This window comes from Aplysia californica, unplaced genomic scaffold (genome assembly GCF_000002075.1).
Source record: "Aplysia californica isolate F4 #8 unplaced genomic scaffold, AplCal3.0 scaffold00123, whole genome shotgun sequence".
In the NCBI taxonomy this organism is placed as follows: domain Eukaryota; kingdom Metazoa; phylum Mollusca; class Gastropoda; order Aplysiida; family Aplysiidae; genus Aplysia; species Aplysia californica.
Window position 1 is genome coordinate 502,857 of NW_004797393.1, and position 9,739 is coordinate 512,595.

The window sequence follows — 9,739 nt, forward strand, 5'->3', positions numbered from 1 at the left end:
GGGGGGGCTGGGGTTATTCTTATCCGATCCAATTTATTCTCATCCGGTCTATTTTATTTGGTAGAGGTTTTACGGCGTTCACAACTGCATAAGGTGATATGAGCGCCAGAAGATTAGAATTGTTACAAGAGAGCAACAAACATTTTTAAAAAAGAAAAAGGGGAGACAAGGACGATAGATGTTTGATGGAAAGAATCTACTAAGCAAACCACACCAGAGCACCCGCCAACCCCCAACTCACCCGGTCTGAGAATACAACTATGGACTATGAGACTACCGTATCGCATTGTAGTAGTGTTGTTCTTTCATTTTCAGCCAAAATTACCGCACAATGAGCGATTTAGATGAAAAATTTTCTGAAACCAGTGAGGAAAAAATTTCAGATGAAGATGTCTGTTTATAAGTGAATGAGATTTCTGTTGAACGTCTTTTGAACCGGAGTCATCTGAACACAAGGCTTTGAAAGTTTGGGATACTGCTTGTAGCCTATTGTAGGGGTGAAAAAAAAAGTAGTGAAAAAAACTTTTTTTTCAAAGATTTTTTTGATCAGTGTTGAATCCCACCATCCCATAACTCAAACCTAAACGAAATGTTGTTATCGATCCAGTGACGAAATAAAAAGGGTGGAAACGAAAAACCGGGTGAGAATTCTCGCACAGTTTTTGGGGGGCACTAGGCTACCACCACCACCATCACCACCATCACCTCCTCTCACTCCCTGGGCAGGGAAAGTTGAAATCTTCAACGCAACACGATTCCGCGAGAAGTCAAAAAGTCTTCGAGCTGTAAATGATTCTCTTTAAAAAAAAACAAAAACGGGTTGTTTTTTATTCAGGGACCCATCCCAAGCTTAAATAGTCTAACATAAAGCACTTTTCTAGATACCTAAATCTAGATCTAGTTCGTTTTTATCTACTTTGCAAAAATGTTGGGTAGCGAGCGTGGTGGGGGAGATATAACGATCTATGGACTCGGCACAGAGGCGTTAAAAGTTCAACACATTCTTGGTTTGCATTGAACGAATTGTTTCAGCGGACCGTTACACACACTATTATGAATGAAAGAAAGCACTTACCACAACCACAAGGCACAGAGTTCGGAATTGAAGAGATAATCCACTTCTGTACGTAGTTTGCCACCAGGCTTCAAAAGTTCAGGGATGAGAAGATGAACACTTTGCAAAGTTTGGAAGATTCAAACTGGAACACTACTAGCGTTTACCACTAGGGCCTACAAATGAATCCACTACACCGAAACCAGACATCTAAATCAACAAAGCGCCGGGGCAGACAGACGCAAGCCACAGTGAGATGCGAGGGGAGAGAACCGACGCTGCGTTGGACCTGGTCTCCTCTCGTACGAGCGCGCGAGCCATGATCCCTCTCTCTCTCTCTCTCTCTCTCTCTCTCTCTCGCCTCTGCTCCAATCACCATACATCTGACTCTCGGGTAGCTCCCGTTCGTTTCCCCGCGCGGTAGAAGCGTCGCGCGCAAAATGTTGTGCGCAAAAAGAATTAGATTAAGCTAGTTTACTGTGTCCGTCGTCAAACAAAGTCTCAATGTCCAGGGTTTGTAGCTTGCGAAGCGCGGAATGCACAAACGGAGCCCGGCTTTCAACAGGGAAAGAAAAGAGAGGGAGAGGGGAACAAAGTTCTCAGCGGACCGACTAAAGGAGGGAGGAGGAAGCCTTTTTTTCTAAATCTTTTTTGTTGTTCTTTTTTTTTTTGTTCCTTCGTTCGTTCGTTCTTTTTCCCCCTGCTCGGTCAGCCCTTTCGCATGCTGAACTACTTTGGAGTGAGATCAGTTTTTGAAATCTCAGGTAGATTTGAGTCACGGAAGCAGCAACAGTACCCGTGTGAGTGTGGGAAACGGCAGGGGGATGTGAGTGACTGTGTGTTCGCGTGTCTGCTTGTGTCTGGGTGTTTTATTTTAGTAAGTGTTTTACTGCACTTGCAACACAATAAGGTCTTATAAGTGCCCAAGTGTATGGGTGTTACAAGAGAGTAACAAACAAACAAAAAGAGGGGAGAGAGAGTCTAGAGACGATATATTTTTATAGGAAAGAAGGAGCAAACCACACCAAAGCACCCACCAACCACCCACAATTAGTGGTGTTACTAGGCAGTAGCCAACTCAAAACAAAGAAAGAGAAGAGATAAGGATGACATAAAATGTTTGATAGGAAAGAAGGAGCAAACCACAAGTGAACACCCACCAACCGCCCACGTGCAGTACCTGAATCAACTGAAAACATTCAAAACAAAGTCGAAAGTAAAGCACAGGTGAGCCCCAACTTTTACATGTCGCACGCCCCCCACCCCCACCCCACCCCACTCCCTCCTTTTTCCCAAAAAGTAACAACAAAAAGGTTTGCCTATGTGAAGGAAATATTGAAAAAGATAGAGTAATAAAAAACAACAGCAACAATAATGACGATGATGATGATAATAATAATAATAATAATAATAATAATAATAATAATAATAATAATAATAATAATAATGATAATAATGATAATGATAATAATAATAATAACAATAACAATAAATAACAATAAATAAAATAATAATAATGAGGACAATAGTAATAATAATAATAATGATAATAATAATAATAATAAATAACAATAAATAAAAAATAAAATGATGATGATGATGATGATGATGATGATGATGATGATGATGATGATGATGATCGTAATAATAATAATAATAATAATAATAATAATAATAATAATAATGATGATGATGATGATGATGATGCATATTATAGCGCATATTCAGACTCTCCCCATTGCTTTAAAGCGCTTTACTGATGCTGTACTCCTGCAGATCTTACAACACTCAGAAACAGTGGACGGTTGGAGATGGCTCTGGTGCAAGGAGTTTAAAACTTTTAATCTCCTTGCTCTGGTGTGATTTGCTTCTTCTTTCCTATCAAACATCCATCGTCCTTATCTACCCTTCTTCTTTTTTGTGTTTGTTACTCCCTTGTAGCATCTCTAATCTTCGGCACTCATATGGCCTTATTGGGTTGCAAGAGCGGTAAAACTCTTACGAAAATGAAAAACTCAGAAACATTCTGAGCTTTCCGAAAAGCGTACAATGCAAGCTGTAGGTTTCACGTGCTCAAACAGTAACAAACTGACAGGTTTGTTTGAGTAAGGTTTTTACGATGCAAAGGGATGGATGTCAACAGAGAAGTCCAAACAGGGAATCAGGCTTACTCTGCTCACCTCTCTAGCCTCAACGTACAAAAAAACAGTTCACAAGAGAGTGACAAACATACAAAAAAAGTAGAGAAAAAGGACTACAGTACGGATGGTGAAAGAAAAAGCAGCAGTTCCCCCTATGTTGTTCCGGCACAGTATTAGCATGACATTGATCAATAAGCCCATTTACAATTCTAGTCTGCATAAGAACATGTTTAATATCCCTCCTTTGAGAATGGACCAAAGACGCTACAGACAGTAGCATTGCCCGTGGGGGGGGGGGGGTAACAAACTGACAAAATCGATCGCTGTCTGTAGCCGGGTACCTGTTCCAACCTGGGTGAAGTGGGGAAAATCTGTGTAAAGTATTTCTCAAGGACAAAACGTCGAGCCCAAGGCGGGATTCGAAACCACGACCTTAACATTTGCAAGCCCGAGAGCCTAACCACTAGGCCACCGGAGCTAATAACAGACAGACAGGAAAATAGGGGGGGGGGGGGAGTGTTTCATTTTAGTTTGTTTGTTGTTGTTGACAATCTCAAGAGAGGTCAAGAATACGGTCCCCTTCACTCAACGAAGCGCCGCTCTTTCCTTTCGCTCGCAGGCTTAGAAATCACTTGCCTTGAAATTGTCAACTAGTCGAAGTGGGGGAGACTGAGAGAGATCCCCCGGGGCGGAGCTACTGACTGAAGTGTCTTTATGCCATTCCCGAAGGGGGGACATTAGCATGTTCTTATGCACACTAGAATTGTAAATGGACTCATTGATCAATGTCATGCTCCTAATTGTGCCTGAACTGCAACAGGGAACTGCTGCTTTTTCTTTCCTAATCCTTACTGTCGTCATTTTTCCTCTACTTCTTTTGTATGTTTGTTACACTCTTTCTTGTGACCCGCTTTTTCCGAGGTGCCTTGATGAATTTGTGCTGTTGAAGCTGGAGAGGTGAGCTAAGTAAGTCTGATTCCCTGTAAAGACTTCTCTGTTGACATCCACCCCTTGGCGCTCATAATGACCTTGTGCAGTTGCGAGCGCCGTAAAACCACTACTAAAACAAAACAAACAGAACTGGGCGAGTTTTCAACGCCAAGATTTAGCTCCCATGCCCCTGACCAACGCAAGAAAATCAAACACTTACTTACTTTTCCGATCCAGGGGCCATCTGGGTTCTAGACCTTCGGCCTGTCGATGTGGCAAAAAATTTACAGGTTTTTATCAGCTGTGTTTTGTCGCTGTACAGTTATAGTATTTCCGATGTCTGGGAAGGCAGGTAGGTAGGTGCTACGCAGGTCGTTAAGTGCAGGGCAGGTAAAGAGTTAGTCGGATACTGTTTCATCCCGGCACTAAATCAAACACCACTGCCTGATTCTACTCAAACTAAACTTAAGCTCGTTTTTGTTTGTTTTGTTTTGTATTGTCTTGTTTTATTGGGGGAGGGGGGTGCATTTTGGGTTGTTGTTGTTTTTTTTAATTGTTTTAAAAAGTGCCTGGTTTTACTCCTATCAAACGCAAGCTTTTGTTTGTTTGTTTGTTTGTTTGTTGGGGGTTTTTTGTTTGGTTGGTGGGTTGGTGTTTTGTGTGTATGTGTGTGTGTGTGTGTGTGTGTGTGTGTGTGTGTGTGTGTGTGTGTGTGTTTTAAGCAGTTCCTAATTTTAGTCAAATCAAACCCAAGCTCTTTTTTTCCCTTTCCTCATACTATGACCTGATGCAGTTGCGACCCTTACTAAAACAAAAACTTTCTTTTTTTTTAAAATCTCCTCTAATAATAGATAGATAGCATTTGTATAGCGCATATCCCCGCTCAACATCAGGCTCTTTGCGCTTTACACTATATTATCGTCAGAGCACATACGTCAGGAATGGGGCAGAGGTCAGGGAGAGCCCAGATCAGAGAGAGAGAGAGAGAGAGAGAGAGAGAGAGAGAGAGAGAGAGAGAGAGAGAGAGAGAGAGAGAGAGAGAGAGAGAGAGCAAGAAACAGAGAGAGAACGTCTTTTAGCCTCCTGCCGTGCCCGGAGTTTATAGAGAAAACAAAGGAGGCCCGGCGTAGCAATCATAGCACAATAGTATTGTCCTGTTTGTGGGGGTGGGTCTCTTTTAGCTATCGGTTTTTTCTCCTTTTGCTTCCTTTTGCATCCTTTTTGTTCCTTCTTTTTTCTTTTTTTTTTCGTCTAGTTTTACGGTACTTGCAACACATTTAAGTAATAAAAGTGCGTTTTTTGTTTGTTTGTTGTTGTTGATTTGTTTATTTGTGTTTTGTTTGTTTGTTATTTTGGTACCAAAATTGAGGTACAAAGGCACCTGCAAAAACAGTTTATCTAAGCTTGGAGTAGATTTTAACATCTGGGACGAAATAGCTGAGGACCGGAAAACATGGAGGAAAATTATAAAGGAAAGAACTAAAATGCTAGAGAACAGCCTTAGAAACGACCAGGCTGAGAAGAGCCAACGACGAAAGGAAAACAGCGGAAATACAGAGCTTCGATCTACGTCACTGACATGCAAGCACTGCGACAGAATCTGAGCTTCAAACATAGGAAGAATTAGCCATGAAAGAAGCTGCATGAAGACAACCTTGAGGCCATCTTAAGCTAAATTGACCGTCTGCATAGACGAAAAGAGCCATACATTTTGGTACATGTTTTTGTTGTTGTTTGTTTTGGGTTTTTTGTTACATGTAAGTGTTTTACGGTGCTCGTAACTGCATTAGGTCATATGAGCGCTCAGAACACATTAAAATTTTGTTGTTGTTTTTTTAAAATTTTGATAGGAAATTTTGAATTTTGCTTGGATGGCGGCCGAGAGAGAGAGAGAGAGAGAGAGAGAGAGAGAGAGAGAGAGAGAGAGAGAGAGAGAGAGAGAGAGAGCAAGAAAGAGAGAGAGAACGTCTTTTAGCCTCCTGCCGTGCCCGGGGTTTATAGAGAAAACAAAGGAGGCACGACGTAGCAATCATAGCACAATAGTATTGTCCTGTATGTGGGGGTCTCTTTTAAGCTCATGAGGGCTATCCCGAAAACTGCTGTTTTGAGAAAATCGAGGGTAAAGTTTTTGCCCCTTGTTCAGTTTCTCTAAAAAACAAGAAGAGTTTTCTCTATAAGCAAACAATAAATATACACACCAATGAAACCAAACGTCTTCTTTCGGTAGGGCAATGCCCACTTTTGGTGTAGGTCAAGATTTCTGGAAACCCCCGGAAATCTGGGTTAACCCGCTTGTCCTCAAAAGGGACCATATGTAAGGCAGCGTGGTGAAATCCGGTGCTCGTCAAAATAACCAAAGAGAAGAAACCGGCATTTTTCAGCAGGTTTGGGAATTTTCATCGAATTTTCGTTTGTTGGCTCAACACCTTTCACGCCCATTAAAGGATACATTTCTTTGTTGGTTTTAATTTTTAAAAACGTTAATTAAAGGCACAAAAATGTAAATTTTCAGTTTCCACGCACTCTCAAGCTAAGGAAAGAACTCATCTTTGGCAGACATTTTCTCACTAATTTTACCTCTGAAACCAGGTGACCCCCACCTCCTTCATTTGCTAAGACAAATGTATCTCGACTTCTATTCAAGATAAATGGACATTTTTGTGCAACTAAAGCAAGACTAATGAACAAGCTTTAAGATGATACCAATAACGCTACATGCCCAAACATTGCCTAGAGCCTGATTAGTTCTAAACTCCTTGATTTTCTCCAGTCTGTCATCTGGAGGATACCAGAATATGAACAAAGGCAAATTCTCGACCCATCCTTTAAGAACCACAAAAAGTTCATGATAAGCACGTTTATTTTGTGGGTGGTTGGCGGGTGCTCTGATGTGGTTAATTGCTTCTTCTTTCCTATCAAACATTTATCGTCCTTATCTCCCCTTCTTCTTTTTTATGTTTGTTACTCTCTTGTAACACCTCTAATCTTCTGATGCTCATATAACCTTATGCAGTTGCGAACACCGTAAAACCTCTGCTAAAACTAAACATACGTTGTTTTTTGTTGTTGTTGCTTATGTGGTAGCTCTAACGCTTGCGTCAACACACGGTGGACATCTCCATGCTTTTCCTTTATACGTGTCACGAAGCGGTGAAATCAGGCGCTCGTCAATTTTTGGGCATATGGAGTTATTGATATAATCTTAAAGCTTGTTCGCTTGTCTTTCTTTCAATGAAAAATACCCATTTATCTTGAATAGAAGTTTAAGTATTCGCGATTGAAGGAGGTGGGGTCACCCAGTTTCAGAGGTAAAAATTAGCAAGAAATAGGCCTCTAAAGTTGGTTGAATTTCATAGCTAGAGAGTCATTGGAAATGAAAATTTACTTTTTTTGTACTCTTAATCAACGTTTTTCCAGCAAAATCCACTCACAAATGTATTCTTAAATGAACATAAACGGCGTTGAGCCAAAAAAAAAAACCAATAAAAAAACAACAACCAGTAATTCGATAAAAATTGCCAAACGGGCGGGGAAATGCCATTGTCTTCAGTTTCATTTTTTTGACGAGCGCCTGATTTCACCACGCTGCATCACATGCGTTTTAAAAGGGATTGATTGGAACTTGATAATTTCAGTGTACAAGGTTGTTAGTTTTAATAAGGTTTTACGGTGCTCGCAACTCCATAAGGTCATATGAGCGCCAAGGGGTGGATGTTAACAGAGAAGTCCAAACGGGGAATCAGGCTCACGCTACTCACCTCTCTTGCCTCTCCGGAAATAGCAGTTCACAAGAGGGTGACAAAAATTCAAGAGAAGTAGAGGGAAAATGACGATAGTAAGGATGAGGAAAGAAAAAGCAGCAGTTCCCCCCTGTTGTTCCGGCACAGTATGAGCATGACATTGATAAATGAGCCCATTTACAATTTTACTGTGCATAAGAACATGTTAATATCCCTCCTTTGGGAATGGCCTGAAGACAACGTCAGTCAGTAGCATTGTCCTGGAGGGGGGGGGGTACAAGATTGGGGGGAGGGGTTGGGAAAGGCTGACAAAAGAAGAAGTTGGGTGAAGCTCTTCGAAAGGCTGAAAATAGAGCATGATGGAGAAAAGTGGTTGCTCAATTTTCACCGGTGCCCCACTTGCCACTTACTTAACTTCACTTGGTTGGAGAATAGGCATCATTGCCGGTGGCACAATGCTATAACTGCTCCTCCCTCATCCCCAGGATTCATGAAAGGGTCTGCCTGCTGATCGTGCCAGTTAACAAAACCAACAGTCATCTAGATCTACATTAAGGGACAAATAAAAAAACAACATAATTTTTAAAAAAGTATAAGTATACTTATTTCAGTACTTTCTCTGGGTGGCTGTAGAGAAACGATAACAATTCTTCTTTTTTCCGGGGCGGGGGTAAGTGTTTTACGGCGCTCGCAACTGCATATGGTCATGTGAGCGCACGGGACACATTAAACATTTTCAGTTGGTACGAAATTTTGAAAGGCCTCCGATATTTTTGGCTCTTGTCCGAGAAGGCTAGGTGTAGATCTTTCATACCAGTTGATCAGGGGTGTGGCAGAAAGACAGCAGTAAGAAGGAGACAAGGAAGAGCAGCAGAAAGGCTTCAGAAAGGATCAAGAGCCCAGAGGAGGGGACAAAGGAGATTAGGGGTGGGGGCAGAAAGAGGAGACGACAGCAGACGACAGAACATTGCAAGAGAGCAGGAAAGGAGGTGAAAGGAGACAATTTTAGAGAAGAAAAGTTTACCGTCGAGAAAGTCATAATGTTCTCCCCGCTTTCTAGTACAAAGGGAAATGACAAACCGCCCGTAATAAGTGGGAAGGCGGGGTTTGCATTCTTTTCTCTTTTTCACCTGCTTTTTAGGCATCGTCATTGCCCGAACTTGTATAATATTTCTAAATATATACAGGCGCAAAACAAGCATGTGTTCAAAGACACATCATGCACTCCTGCGCACCACACGTTCCATTTGCTCGTTTCTTGTTCCTCGCGTATGATCTGTGGTGCGGAAACCCGCTATAGCTTCCGGTTGAGCGCGCAGGGAGATAAAAGCCACAGCTCGGAGCTCCTGAAAGCCCCTCTCGCCGTAGGGAAAGGCAAAGTAAGAATTCTCCAGCTCGGAAACTCCAGCCCTTGCCTATTCACTGTTGAAATTAACCTCGTAAAAATCAGGACGATGGGCGTTAGGGAGAAGTCCAATTTGCGTGTTGAGTTATTGCGGTGCTAAAACGCGTGTATTTCTGTGTGGACGTGGACATGGCAAGGGGTATCGCCTCTCTATAGCCGCATGTACTTCTCCGTGGGGTTTTTCATACGCCAAGAGTCAACGACGGGCTTTTGCCTCCGCGATCTGGACCCTGGTTTATGTCGCCCTACCATGTCGCTCGTCGCAACCGTTGGGTAAGCCGTGGCCTTTAGACTCGTTTTATGGTAGAAAGGGAACAGGGCAGGGTTTCGCCTGATTTCGACTATTCTACGGATTTGGGCAGCGGGAAAAGATTTGGACCCAGTCAATCATCTTGTAGCGGAGTGAACGCCCGTCGAGATCAAATAAAACAGTCCTCTACACCGAAACTTTTAACAAGCGGGGATGTTT

At 42.1% G+C, this 9,739-nt stretch overlaps 1 protein-coding gene across 1 annotated transcript in view; it reads right to left on the minus strand.

Annotated features, from left to right (window-relative positions):
- The window catches only part of LOC101861497 (plexin-B1), a gene marked incomplete in the record, with an annotated part of 158,131 nt that extends 156,804 nt beyond the window's left edge, over positions 1 to 1,327 (minus strand). Inside the window, 1 exon segment of the mRNA XM_013081271.2 lies at positions 1,076 to 1,327.
- Between the last annotated feature and the right edge of the window lie 8,412 nt (positions 1,328 to 9,739).